We start from the raw sequence: 15,608 nt of genomic DNA on the forward strand, positions 1-15,608 counted from the left end.
GCACAATTAAGGAGGAAATCCACTTTCCACTTGCTTTTCGCAAGGCAGAAAGCAGATGAATGCAGCTGGTGTCCATGGTAAGCTGGAGAGAAGTGGATGCACATGGAGTGAAGGGCACTCCCAATCCACTCCCCTCTTGCCCACCTGCAATCCACCTCTGATGCAACCCACTTCATGGATGGAACTCATGGATGGGACTCTTTTGGAATCATATGTTATCTTCGTAGCATGCTGCTGCCACACCCATTTCTATCTCCCTCTCGGTATCAGCAATATATGAATGTTCTAGCAGCCCAATCCCGACTCACCACACAACAATGCAGTGGTACCAATACAATGCCCGCTGTATGCCACAGGAGAGTTTTGGTCTCCAACGGCCTCCTACTGTTAAGGGAATATTTGTTCTCTTGCCTCAGGGTAAGCCAATGGACACCTGCTGGGTCTACTCAGACCTGCTCCAGTGATATTGCTGGTGCAAGTCAGTGCGGGCACATGAAGGCAGATTGAGCCTGGGAAGATATCACTGCTGCTGAACCCACCCCTTTCCCAGTCCTAGTCCACCTTGTCCCTGCCCCCATTGCCACCCTTAGACAGCTGAGAATAAAATGCCACTCTGAGCAGTATGGAGGAAGGGTAGAACACAAATGTAAGCAAAAAAAGGAGAATGGCAACAGCAGTAGCACCCAACACCACTCTGGCAACAGAAACAGCAGCCAGAGTCTTCAACCACCTCTTTAGTGCAGCAGACAGCCCACTAAAACTACTCAGTTCAACCATCAAAGAACATAAGGGTTTGCAGCCCGTGGTTGTTCATGGAGGGTAGGTATATCAACAGCTATTGGCCACAGAAGCTTGATCAAGCCTTTATGTTCAGAAATAATGGACTTGTGTGTACCAGATGGGTGGGAGAAAAAACAAAGGAAAATTTGCACTTTCATGCTCATCTTGTGAGCTCCCAGTTGGCTGAATGTTACACTAGGCTTTGGCATGGTCCAGTACGGCAGCCCATTTGTTCTTCCCCAGAGACAGTGAGGCCACACAGCCTGTTTCCTTGAAGTTTTATCTGTATGCCTGAGTGCTGTCCTTTGCACAGTTGTACTGCTTTTGCAAATGGAAAAAAGGGTTGAATCCTACCCCTTCCCAATCAGCCTGCAACATTGCAAAAGACTTGCTCAGTGACTTTAACCGTCCCTAGAGCCAGAGGAATTATTTATATGTTTAAAGATTTATATACCCCTTTTTCGAAAACTCAAAACAAATTAAGTCCTTATCTTACAGTTATGCTATTCAGTGAATAACTGGAGGGGGGACCACTTCTACTGTCCTGACCTCTAGGTAGTGTGCACCCTCATACATATGATTGGGATCCAACCTTCTACAGGGTTTCCAGTTGTGCAGAGTCTCTGGACGTACAGCTTGTACTTATGTAGGCTTTAGTTACACCTTCCAGTGAACATGTGAAGATTAGGAGTGGTGACAACAGGTATAATCCCACTCCCCCTGCCCTCACATCATGCATTTGTGTTGCTGTTGGGGCTGGTCTTACCATGAAGCAATGTGTAGCAACTACTCCAGGCAGCAGCAGATTTTAGAGAGGTCACCGTTTTCCTATTTTGTTGTTGTTGTTTGTTTTTAAAGGAGATTCTGCCTTCAGGTGCAACACTGTCTTCAGGTCAGCACTTAAGGGAGTGTCTTAGGGTTGTCAGGGTTATAGAGACTCCAGCAAAACTTTAATAATTCTAGTGAGCTAGCTTACAGAAAGGTTGTGAGGCAAAGCCACAAACCTACCGAGTCCAATTGGCTTGTGCATTTTTCCCACTCCTACCCCCAGCGAAGCGCAACATTCCAATCTGTGCGTTACCTCAGCTGGATGAAAAAAGAAGAGGGGAAAGCCAAAATCTCGTTTGAGATGGTTGCTTTTCAATAGCTCAGTGAGCACTCCAAGCCTGCTTAAGCCTTCCAAGGTTATAGGGAATGTTTGACTGACCTTCCGACTTCAAACGCAGCCGCTCGGCATTCATTAAAGAACCCTTCTGCACCTCAGAACAGTCAGTTCCACATGGCAATGAAAATTACATCCCTCCCATCCATAAACCTGGGAACCAGAGGAGGCTAGCTTTATCCTCTTTGCTTCAGCCTGACCTTGGCTTTCTAGTGACGGACCCTGCCTTCAGCGCAAACCAGCCCCGGTGCAGATAAGCAACAGAGGCACACCAACCATTTAATCTACTGCAGCTCCATGTGTGTGTGTGTGCGCACAAATGCAAAGAGAGTTCCTTTTGACAGGTTTCCGTATACCTGCCTGCCAGACTTCAGGTTTAAATAAGGCTCCCGACGCTCCCTCCGAGGCCCACAAAGCAATGACTAGAGACTCCTTAATGAGGCTTCCTGTCTGCAAGGTCTGTGAGCAGACTGCCAACTCCATGAATCTCTGTGCTGCTTTCATTCCAGTCATGCAAAAAGGGTTTTCTGAGGTTCTGGCTGGTGGAGAGCAAAGTTCTACCAAATGAAGCTGTTGGGAGTCTGGCTCTGCAGCCGGAAAGGAAGCAAATTATTCCTCAGCCTCCACCTGCGCTGTTGCTATCTGTGACTTCTTCAGGTGAATGACAATGCCAGAAGAATACCTTTATCAAGCATCTAGCTGCATTGCAGGAAGACTGGGACAAGATGAGAAGGGGGGAAATGTTGCAATGTATAGTATTTCCTCAGAGTTCCAGGACTCCTAGTTATATACTTTACAAAGAATCTCAACTTTTAATTTTGTAGCAATAACAAATACACGAAAATCTGGCTTTAGTGAAACCAAAATACTAATAAAAACAAGGCAAAGGAAGGAAAAATGAATACCAAACATCTAAAAATGGGGAGGGGGGGGCTGTTCTGTATTTTCTGGGGTTTTGCTTACATTACAACATTTTGTATTTTGCTTATATTTCATAAGCAAAAACCAATACACACATAATTTTATCTTGTTCTGCAGTGTTTTAAAACCATCTCTGATTTTTTTTTAATCATTTCTGTGCCTGCAAACCACCACCACTGCCCTTTATAAAAGCAGGTACAGGGAAATGAATGCTTGAAAATACCAGATTTCCATTTGGACTGACGCCCAAAGGGTCCGTGCATAATTCATGGTTAGCAGCCCCAATATCAGACCCTCCCCATTTTTTTAATTGGTTCTGGCCTCTCTCTCCTTACTGAATAAGCTTCCAATCTCCAGTGGACTCTATGGTGGATTTCAAGTTTTCCGTACACTGCAGTATGTATGAGCTGAAAATAGATGTATCATTATAAATACATTTATATCAAGAGAGACAGCGGCCCCAGCTCATCAGAGCAGGGTGGTGTGTATGTGGTGCAAACAAATTGTTTCCATGACATGTGCTGTCACGTCCTACTAAATAATTTTGGAAGTGTTTGCTTCACAAGTGAATGTAGGTTTAAACTAAGTCTTCAGGGTTGATGTCCTGGTTTTGGATTTCAAGACTGGATAATAGTTTTTAGATTTTTTTTTCTCTGCCTTTTCCAGTAGTGTGGAGTTCTTTTCTTTTGCTTGAGTATGTAGTACTATTCAGCCAGCCAGTACGTGCGGGAAGGGGGGGTCATTTCAACCATTCTATGAACACATTCCTCCACTCATAATCCCTGTACGATCACAGAATACCTGTAAAGAGCCCACCACATATAAGTACAGAGGGCTCTGTCCATGTGATCACATAATATCTGTAATGATCCAGCCACATAAAAGCACAGTGGGCTCTGTCTACATGATTTGCCACAGGAAAAGTGCCATAGGCCGGAGGTATGGTTGAGTTCTCACCTTGTCTGAAAAAGCTAAACAGGATTGGCTGGTTGGAAGGGAGACCGAGAGACTGTGAGAGGGATTGTGAGAAGCGGATGGTGTATTTCTGTGGAGGCGTGTGGTGGAGTCAGCTGGCAAAAAACAGATAACATCTTGAGAAGTGTTACGAAGCTTAGTTTGCAGTTGCCTGCAAGAGCTTGGAGCAGGCGTGCCCAAACCCTGGTCTGGGGGCCACTTGCGGCCCTTGGGAGCTCCCAATCTGGCCCGCAGGGAGCCCCCAGTTTCCAATGAGCCTCTGGCCCTCTGGAGACTTGTTGGAGCCTGTGCTGGCCCGAAGCCACTGCTTTCAGTTGAGAACGACTTTTCGACTTCTCACCTGAGCTGTGGGACAAGGGCTTCCTCCACTACTTGCTGTTTCACATCTGTGATGTAGCAGTGACAGCAAAGGAAAGGCTGGCCTTGCTTTGTGCAAGGCATTTTATAGGCCTTGAGCTATTGCAAAACCTTCATTCATTCATATAAGTTCCATCTCTAATAAATTCATTTATGTAAATTTATTCAAATTTTAAATGTATATTAATTTTTTTTCCCCCCCTGGCTCCTGACACAGTGTCAGAGGGATAATGTGGCCCTCCTGCCAAAATGTTTGGACAGCCCTGGCTTGGAGGGTGCAAGGGTCAGCAGCCAGACTGTACTATGAAGGGAAACATCAGGAGAAATGGAGGGTTCTATGAGATTTTTTAATAGATAATACTTGTAAAGAACTCATTGAAAAGTGGGATTTATGTTCCGCCTGCCTACGTAAACCTTCTTGAGTGTATGAGAATGGCAGTATATAAATTCTCTCTCTCTCTCTCTCTCTCTCTCAGAACAAAAATTGCTTCTCACACATTTAGTAATGGGACCCACTTTTTAGAATGAGAATCTGTCAGGACCCACTGGAAGTGATGTCATGACCGCAAGTGTCATCATCAAGCAGGAAAATTTTTAACAGTCCTAGGCTGCAATCCTACCCACACTTACCCAGGAGCAAGTCCCATTTACTAACATTGTTAAAAGACTATACATAGTAGCTTGTTAAAAGTACAGGTCTATAACATTTCCCCAAATGCAGTCACAGACCATGGTAGCATCAAGTCTAATACATTAGAAATAAAATATTGAAATGAATGAGGGGACCCACTTGAAACTGGCTCGCAACCGACAGTTTGAGAAACACTGCTTTAGAAAACATACGAAGTAGGAGCCAAAGGGTTGCACATAGGCTTTCATGCATACAGGCATGGCCTGCTTATGTGGTGGGTGGCAACCTCAGGCAGCAAGCTGGGAATAGCAGCAAACTGGCGTGAGGTGCCTCCTGCATGCCACGTTTCTGCCTCCACCAGCCAGTTGCCTGCTTTCTTGGCTGACTAGCTGAACAAGACAGAACAAGAGACCTCTCTCAGCCCCCAGAAGAAGAGAGCTCTCTTGGCCAGCTGCAGCCTCTTGGTGACTCTTGTCAGTCAGTCAACTGAGTGACTATTTGGTCAAAAGCGGGAGACTGGCTGGGAGAGTTCTCTCAGTCTGGCTCTCTCAGGAAGAGAAGGAAGTGGGGGAGAAGCTGGACAGTAAAAGGTTGTTCCATGATTAGCACACTGCAGAGGAAGCGCTTTGCAGTGTCATCTCAGCAGGGGCAGGGCTTGAAGCAGATTTGCATGCATGCAGCAGTTTCGGGATCCATTTGCACTGCAGCCCCACTCACCCCTTGAAAAAAGCAGCGTGGGGATTGCAGTGACATTGGATGGGATTGCAGTGAGAACAAAAAATCTGCCAAATCCTTATACATGTCTCTAAAATGCTTTATGGCCCAATCCTAACTGGCCGCCAGAACTTGTGTTCCAATGGCAAACACAACAACTCCAGAGAGTGTGGCCTGGCTGCCGCCAGAAGTGGTAAGTGGCTGGGTTTGCATGGTGACGAACTGTGGACATCTGCCACCTCAGGTGAGGCTGTGCAGGGGCCAGGAGGGAAGCTGGAAGGGAGCAGAATGCACCTACTGTTTGGGTAGCCAAAGCTACCTGTCGGGAATAGATAAAATGGTGAGAGGCTGAGGTGGGTTCCATTCCTCCAATTGGGTAACTCTACAACAGCAACAAGCCTAGGTTAGGTAAGTCCAAGCACAGGGATATTTGTGTGTGGTTCTGCCAGATCTGCTGTGAAATCTAATGCTCGTTCATGGAAGGTACACCCACTTAATCTCCAGTAAGCACAGGGACCGGGATTCCTGGGACAATGCAATTAGCTAGAAATAGGGACTGTATTTCTAGCTAGACACATTTAGGGGATTAATTGTGTTTTATTTGCTCTTTTCACTCCAAGCCAACTTGTAAACTTTACCAGTTTATAACAAAGCTTTGGGATTTTACTAGCTACTGTATCCAGTCTGGTCAAACTATTTCTTTGTGTTCATCTAGCTAAGTTCAGGCATTTTCCACCAGCCAGCTTCTTGTACTTTCTCTACCCTCCTTTCCCCACTTTGTTTCATTCCTTTTCCTTTTCAGTTTTAATAAATTGTTTTGTATTGTGATTCCTTGCCTGCTTATCCTATGTTCAAAAGTAACTTAGGCTGCAATACTAACCACACTTTCCTGAGAGTAAGCCCCACTGAACAAAATAGGACTTACTTCTGAGTAGACCTGGTTAGGATTGTGCCCTTAGTGAATTATCACAACTGATCACCTACAGGCACTACTGCAATTCGATTTTAAATATGATTCTGAAGGATTCTGTGCTTTTTCCCAAATGCCTTCCCTCCGCCAGGTGTCCTTCACTTGCAGTGGTGGTAGCAGATAGATCTACTTGTTCCTCCTTCATTCACCTCTGACCCTAGTGTTTTTTTTAAAAAAGTAAAGCAGAGAGCAGGGAATGGTGTATGTGTGCTAACTACTGGGTACTACTACCCCTCAACCTGTGGCCTTCTCTGGCTCCTTCCCTCACACTGTCCTGTGCTATAATTTCTTTATATATGTTATACAGAGGACAGCTAACCAGACTTTCTCAGGAAGGCTGTAGAAGGCTGCAGAGAGGTTAGGTGGGCCCCAGGGAAGATTTTTTTAACAGGGTCCCTTTGTTGCCTGTGCATCCTCCCTGTTCTCAGATGAAGTGGCCTGGATGTCTCAACATACAGGATGTTCTTTGGGGTGTTTAGGAGCCACACATGTTGTTCCCACTCCCATAGGGTAAATCTGCCCCTGGACACTGTCAAAGTCCATTTGGTAACTGTACTTGGGGTTCCATGTAATGTTGGGCCCCAGGCAGTGGTGGGATTCAAATACATTAACAACAGGTTCTATGTCCTAATGACCATTTTAAGACATATGAAAGACAGCAGGACTTCAAAGGTAAGTTAGTGAAAGCAGGCAAGGCTGCAAAGGGGGTACAGGGGGCCATGGGTGGTCTGCATAATTGATGGGAATACTGGGGGAGCCCCAGTACAGGGACCAAAAGTGTACACCTGTGGGCCAGGCAGAAACCAGTTTTAAATCTTGCCCTCTTGTTGTCACTGTGCTGTGAAACAAGGCTGCAATCCTATCCACACTTTCCTGGGAGTAAGCCCATTGACTGTGCTGTGACCTACTTCTGAGTAGACACGCACAGGATTGGGCTCTCGGTTCCCCTGAACTTCTCCTGGGTCCAGTCTTTGCCAAGCTACAATCCTATCCACACTTTCCTGGGAGTAAGCCCCATTGGCTATGATGGGACCTACTTCTGAGTAGACACGCAAGGACTGGGCTCTCTGTTCCCCTGAGCAGAGCCTGTGCAGCGTCGCAGCCAAAGGCTCAGCAAGCAGAGCGGGGCAGGGCACGTGAGCCCCTTAGCGAAGGAGAGCCGCTGCACGTGGGAGCCAGGCAGGCGCTGCGCCCACAGCATCGCAGGGACACTTGGCGAAGCCTCTGCCGTCGCTGTGGGACTTCCGTCCAGGCCCAACCAGTTTCACTTTTCCGGCAGCACCTCCAAGCGCTCCGGGCGGGCGCGCCTTCTTCCACCTGTTGCGCCGAGGCTCCCTGGCTGGAGCGCATGGAGGTCTCTCCCGGGCAGCACGCTGGGGAGGTGCCAGCTGGCGCTGGTGGCTCGGCTCACCTCTGCTCTGCGGGCACACAGGTGCTCCCCGGAGCAGCTTCCCGGTGGGGACCTCTGCGGCCAATGGACACCCTGTGGAGTGGAGCCGTGAAGTTTGTCCTGTGAGCGATGCCTTAGCAAACGGTTCGCAGAATTAGGTAGCAGTTCTACAGAACCGGTGCGAACTGGCTGAATTCCACCACTGGCCCAGGGGAATTAGCCCTGGCAATCCTACCTATTCTGCAGCACTGGACTGTGTAGCACAAATGACTGCAAACTCTTTTTGCTCACAGATTGAGAGAAGAGAGAGAGACAATGTAGGCTGCTTACTGAGGTGTCTGTATATCTTGTGGCAATTTCAGGATGACAAAGAAAGGTGCAGGGACAGTTGATCTTAAAGTAGGATCACCTTCTTGACTTCCATTCAGTTCCTGCATGCAAATAGTCTCATGCCAGAAGAGAAGACCCCATTTGCTAAAGCCCCACTTAGGGAACTAGGAAACCTGCAACCAGTAACAAATTGAGTAGGCTTCCTGTGTGATATTGGGCATTGTGTAAGCTCCATGCATATTGCCATGGTTCACTCTTGTCTCTTGTGTTATCCCACCACTTTGTTCAAATACCTGTAAACTAGAAGCTAGTACTGGCTGACAACAGAACTACCAAAATAATTGTATTGTTGAGATGGAAGCCACAGTGGAGACAACAAGCTGCTTAGGTAGTTGTATAAGATTCTTCTGTAGCCATAGGAGGGAGAGTACAAAAGTACCTGGAGCACATTTGCTTTGCCAGGAGACTCAGGATCTGGGTGGTCTGAGTGACAAGAGTCCCAATTCCATTAGGGAGCTATTGATGTATTTAGGAAAGCTTGTAGCATGGAGCCTTTTAAAACTGACCCTCCACTTTCTATTCAGGGGGTAGACAATGACAAATGAGCTTGGAAAAAGAAAAGCGGCCCAGTTGAGTCAAACGCCCCTGTTCTGCTTGAAGATGGGGAAAAAGAATCTTTTAAGAATGAGGAATAATTAAAAAAATAAATGAACTCAACTAGTGGAGTGACAGAGGCCCTGCTTGATTTGCAAAATCCAAGCATGTTTCATGGCCCTGCTCTGCCCTTTTCTATTCAAGGGAGAGGATCTTTTGAACACACCCCTCTGCAGCCCAGAAAATGTAGGGAACATTAAAAATGTAAAGCCAGAGAATTCTCTTTAGTCAATTGCTTAACCTCAGGCTGTGTTTGTCACTGTCAGAGTGATGAATTGGGAGCTGTCTGAAATCAGCATGGTCACTTTAATAATGTCACTTTCCCCGAGCCCTAATAAATGTCTTTCTGAACCAGCTGGACAGAACCAATTCCTTAGACCAACAATTACCAATTTCACCAGGTTTTTGCTCTTCTTAACAGTTAGGTCCCTGCTGCCGAAATTGGAAATCTTTATCCTTTTCACACTCTCTCTTAGCAATGAGGAAAAGAGAAGATCCAGTTTGTTAAACTACCACACAGGGAACTGCAGTTATACAACCAGGCTAACCTGAATGAGCCTGTTCTGACAAAATCATGAGCAAGTGAATAGAGCATGATTTCATCACCACATATTCAAACATTCTTAGTCAAAAGGTGATCACAGGATTGCATTCATCCCTCTAAGATCCATGCTCCAAGGATCGAATCAGATAGAGTTCTTTAATTGCTGAAATGATTGCATTTTGTATCCAGTATAAGGAATCTGCCCTGTATGATTCCTTTTCATTCATATACCTGGTATTCCCAAAGTTTCATGAATATAAACCTTCATGTTCATTTTACCATATATGATGCTATATCAGAATTTTTCCTATAAGGCTAAGATCAAGATGATGAATATTAAGCAACAAAGCCATAAATGCAGTAAAATGTTGATACCTCTAGCACTGCGAGATGCATTCCTTTAGCTACTTGTAATGAGGATGACTAAATGAAAAGGAAAAAAAATTGGCAGATGCCACTTGCAATATACTCCTGAGAAATGCAACATCTGCTGAAATTCCCTCTGCTTATTCAGAATCCTGACTCTTATCTTTTTTTCCATCTGGTCATTCCAGATAAGCTGCCCACAGCCTCACGGCTTTGATTCTATTCAGCAGCAGCAGGGGAAGTGGCTAAAGAATGAGATGCTGTGATTACAGAGCCAGGGGAGGAGGGGAGTTGCTAGAATGCTAGATTTGGTCTGGGGAGAGCTGTGTTCAAATCTCCACTCAGTGACAAGGGAATAGCTGTGATCTCCCAGCCTAACCCTCTCATCATATTGCTGGGAAGATAAAATGAGATGCTGCTGAAGCTTGTCAGAGAAAGGGTAAAAATATGAGGAATAGTTTTGCTTCAGCTGTCCCTTTATCAAACCCTTCCTGTTTTTAACTTTTATTTTCTCTTCCATTTTAGGATGACTTCTTTTTCTTGTTAGCAGCAAGCCTAAATATGGTCACACATTTCCAATTTTCCAGTCAATTCCAATTACCTATGTAAAAAAAAAAAAATCTAAAGAGAAATAAACTCAATTAGCACAAGGAAGCACTGCCCCTTTAAAAGGAAATAATGATGCATACAGCTGTTGTTTCAGGCTGCAATGTTTGCAGAGAATCACTAATTAAAACATTGCTACTGTAAAGGATGCTGATTGCATTGATTCTAACCCTCTCTCCCCTCCTCGGCCCTCAAATACACACAGTTAATTTGCTGCTAGGAAAGCAAAGTCGCAAGGGTCCTCATTATAAAAATTTCACTGGTTGCACCTAATGGTTGTAATTAATAGGTGCAATAAATTTCAAATGGCCAGCCAGGGTGTTCATTAGTTTTAGCCTGAGTCAGCAGCAGTGGGGTAGCCTGTTACTTAATAACCCATTTTCTAACAGAAGAGAGGGCTTTTCTATGGTCCAACACAACCAGAGCTCTCCTGCCAAAAAGAGCCTGAGCTGAGTAAATAATGGGCAAGCAACAATTTCATTTTGTATGCACCTGTTTGCCAGACAAATAAGATGTTGTTAGTCCTCTTTTCACAGTGGAGGGCAATGCAAATCTTAACATCGGCATTGAAGTACTCTGCTTCTGTGATTAGCTGTCAAGCAAAACAGGGCCCCTGTATCTTTTGTAGTGAATGATAAAAAGTTTACATAGTGCTTTTGGAGCATGTAGAGTACTTTGCATAATTATCTGAATAATCATTACAACTACCCCTACAATGTAGGTGTTATTGCCTCTACATTGCATATGAGGAGACTGACAGTGGCTTGTCTGAGGCCACTGAAGAAGTTCACAGCAAAAGTACAGTTGCCACCTTGTGGTTTTGAATCTCTTGATCTCCCAGTCTCTTGAATCTGCCAACAAAGTAAAGGACAAGGCTGCCACGTCCTCTCCCAATCCATTCCCTGTCACCCACCTTTTATTTCTAGGGTAGTTCACATGTTATGCTGTACCCTTGTACAGCTGTCTGTACCCAGGCACATGTTTTTGTATAAGTGACCTATGTGGATTCTGTTTAAAAGAGATCAATGACCTGTAGGCACTGCCACAGATTGTAGCTGCACTGAATTGAATGTGTCATTAACTGTACCCTGCCCCTGGGGGCTGGGGATAAGAATAGGCCCTCAGTTTGGCTGTACTTGTTGTAAGAGGCGACTAAACAGCCACCGGGTAGATGGGACTCATCAGCCTGGGAGGGCAGCTCATCTGAGAGAAGGAAAACTCTGATCCCAAACCTCCACTGCCTTGTGGCTACATCCAGTTATGGAAAAGGCTTCAGGAGTCAACCTCGAGGCAAAATCCGGAGCCGGAGTCCCTGAGGCAGTTCATGGCTGAACACAGTCACGTTCTGGCAACTCCTGCGACGCCGCTGGAACCAACTGTATTGGCCTCTGCCTTTCCATTGGACCATTTCAGCGACGTGGAGAGGGGGGATTTGCTGCATGGGTAACAGCCTATCCTCCATACCTACTTTACCCAGGCTTCGCGCACTGGAGAGGACACTCTGTTCCAGAACCACCATTCAGAGCGTGACACCATAGTCTTCCGAGACTGAAGGATGCCAACAATCAATCTAACTGTACCCAGGTTCAGATGAATAATGACTGTACATGGGCACAATTTAACATGTGAATAGCCGCAATGTCACATTGAGTTTAGCCTACAGTGGTTCAAGGGACAAGAAGCTTGTCAGAAAAACATAGGCTACCTCAACTGACCATTCTGTTTCGCCTACCACAACTACTACAATTACAGGGTCCCTCGTCTTTTTGGCATCTAGTCCCTTGCGCATGCCAGCTGTAAAGCGGACTGTTGCTCAAAGCTTACTTCATGCAGGTCAGCGAATATTATCAATAGATGAACAAACCTGACTGCCAGATCAGGCTGTAACTGCAAATGGACCTTAAACAAAGGGGTCTAAAGAACACCAAACATCCAATGTTTTCAAAACAGAAAGGACTTTCAGAAGAGGGAGGGACCCATGTTACAAGTTTGTTACAAGTTTGTACTGGTCCCAGAGAAAAGTTGCTCGGCACTGGGACCAGGTGCCTACCAGAGGTTTCAGGTCTCCAGTGTCCTTTCTTCAGTTCCTTTCAGTAGTAGCACAGCTACGGGGTGGTGGTGGTGCTGTAAGTACTGCAAGTGCCATGATGTGCTGTGTAAACAGCCCCTCCCAACTCAGTATGGAAGCCATGCTGGGCAATGAAATGCAACGCCAAATGGCGTCTCCTGCATGTTGCATTTCACTGACTGGAATGGCTGCGATGCTGAGTGGGAGGGGTTGCTTACATGGCGTGTTGCAGCACCTGCAGTACTTACTGCACCACTGGCCCCCCCCCCAGCTATGCATGAGCGGAATTGGTGAGTTTTTCAAATAGATTACTTTCTAGGAGATTGAAATAGGCTGTACCTAGACTGTGTGGCCCCATTTAACGACACTAGACAAGGAACTTTGGCAAAGGGGAAGTGATGAGAGAAGCCCCCTCTAAGAGGAGTTTCACATGTGACACTTGCATTGCTTTCTGCTTATACTAGTCTTTGGGCTGGTATGGACAATGTTTCTAAACCAGCCCCACCCACTCATGATGTGGGCTGAGTTCCCCACTCCCTCTCCTTGTATACCTTTCCAGTTGAAATAACTGTGTGGGTGAGCAGTTCATGTGATCTATCCCTTCACATGCAGTCTAGAACTAGTACCTAGATCACATGCGAGAGGCAATCTGGATAAACCAATTCCCTCTATGCAATTACTATAAAGAGAAAGGCATGCCAGGAAGGGACTGAGACACATTCATTCGTGTTTCACATCATAAGCTGCTATATATTGTTCATATCAATATGCAGCTTTTAACTGGAAAGGCAGGGTTTAAAGTCATACAATAAATGAACATTAAGCAGATAATTCAAGAGAATATGCATATCCACAAACGACGCTTGTTTTAATGTCTGGTTAATACAACTAATAACCTCCATCCAAAAAGCTTGTATGACTATACGAGATCAAAACCCATGCCTAAATGACACTTCAGATGCTTTGGAAGACATTTAGCATGTCAACACTACAGAGAGAATGTCCCCCCAGAAGTGGCATCACTAGGGACGTACAGGGGGTGTGGGCCACACCAGATGATGCACACAGAAGGTGACACCAGCACTGGCCAAAATGTTTTAAATCTAGTATTTTTGAATAATGCCATCATGTTACGTATCATTCAATGTGCAATTTCATGCAGAGTGCAAGGAAACAAACTACTTTGAAATACCTCTGTTCTATCAAAGGCTATAGCCAAAAAACTAGCAGGGGTGGGGAAATGGTGCCTCACCACACCCACTGCCTGGGGTGTTTCTCTGCCCACTGCATGGGAGGAGGTTTACCATGGGGGTGACATGCTGGCCTCTTGTTCCAAGTGATGCAAATGCCACTGCACTCCCAGTCCTGAGCTGTCTCAGGAGCCTTTGGCTTTTTTTTTTTTTTAAACTAAAAAGGATGCTTATCAAGTTTGCCAACTGATGGTCAGTTTAATATAATGTGTAGTTTGGCACAGTGCAACACTAATCTGTCCAGCTCACTGAGAGACTGCTATCCAAGGTGCATAGCTTTGTTTTGTTTTTTCCCCACTTGTACTACCTTCCTTACAGACAAATGAAAGTGTTGTAGAAATACAGATAGTTGAGTGCTTCTTTGGGTATCTGCTTTACTAAAAGAAAAATCAATAGCTTAAAGAATAGGAAAACAAATTGCAAGGGACAAGGGTCTAACCTATATTCTGCAAAGATGCTGATAATAAACTTGTTCAAAGTTCCTTTGCTAACCATCCAAATATTTATTAGGAAGATTCTTGCAGCTGGTATCTTGAACTGTATCTTACAAACTGCATGGCAGTCTCCTGTGTCTGAAATATTAAAAAACATACTGGATGCTCAATATTTAATTTTAAAAAAGACAAATTAACCTCAACTGTTACGTTAGCTGGAGGTGCATTGCATAGCAAAGAACCAGAAGATGCTTGCACCTGCCCGCAACTTCCATCTGCCCACTGTCTGATCAGCTGCTTTCCCCCTACCACTGCTTTGATGCCCTTCTCACTCATTCAAGCAAGTAAAGGATTGGGGTGCTACCAGCTCCTCTAACACTGGAGAGATGGGTACAAAATAACTCAGATCCTGATCTTCTAGACTCTAGAGTGATCAAAGTGGGATTGTCCTTATTGTCAGTGGCGGGCAACCTGGAATGCCACCCAATGCCACCTCAGGTCCACCGTTTCTGCACAATTACAAAAACGTACAGCCACTTACCATGGTCATCACATGATTTCCTCAATTGTAGAAGTGCAGGACTTCCAGTTTGATTTAAAGAGACTATGTGAATGGAGAAGCACCTTCGTTTGCACTCCCTGTAAATCAGACTGGAAGTCCTGCACTTCTGCAATTGAAGATACCATCCTAGAACAAGCTAAGGAGGCGGGTGATCTACTTCCTTCTTGGCTTTTAGTGGGTTGCAGACATGGCAAGCTGGAGGGAGGTGAGGGCAGGGGCAGTCTTGGACCCCAAATTGGCCACACTCTTACTGATTCAACCCACATCACCTCACCTGATGGATGGGCCATTCCTGCTCACTGCCACCTTTTTCCTTCTCCACTTGCCAGCTATTTCTTTATATCAGACCAGGCTGCTCCTAGGATCCTGCTGTGACTGCCTATTTTGAACAAGTGGCTGGATGGTAGAGGAGGAAAGAAGCAGAGGTGGTAAGGGAGGCACAGACATGGAAAATGCAAGTGCCACTTCAGGCACCAGTCTGACTTGATCTCATCTCAATTCCAATTAAGGTTGCCAACTTTTAGAATGGGTCACTTCCTCCCATGCCTTTAACAGCAGTCTGATCTGCACACATCAGCAGGAGATAATGCTTACTTCCATGGCATACAAAACATTGCTTGCTGATTTTGACAGATCCAACTGCTACTAAAGGCAAAAGACCAAACCAAGCTGTTTTTTTGGTCACTTGGTAACCCCAATCCTAGCATACATCTGTGTAGTCTGAAACCTCTTGCACAGGGTACAGTTCTGACCCTAATTAGCATGCAAAATTTTCCTCTATTGCCACCTTAAAACTGAAACAAAGGCAGAGCTTAACACTATGTCCTCCCCTATCAAATAACTTTTCTCCCTAGTTAATCTGAGCTCTGTGTCATTCCAAAACTCAAATACTAC

The sequence above is a fragment of the Tiliqua scincoides genome, chromosome 4 (genome assembly GCF_035046505.1).
Source record: "Tiliqua scincoides isolate rTilSci1 chromosome 4, rTilSci1.hap2, whole genome shotgun sequence".
Classification (NCBI taxonomy): domain Eukaryota; kingdom Metazoa; phylum Chordata; class Lepidosauria; order Squamata; family Scincidae; genus Tiliqua; species Tiliqua scincoides.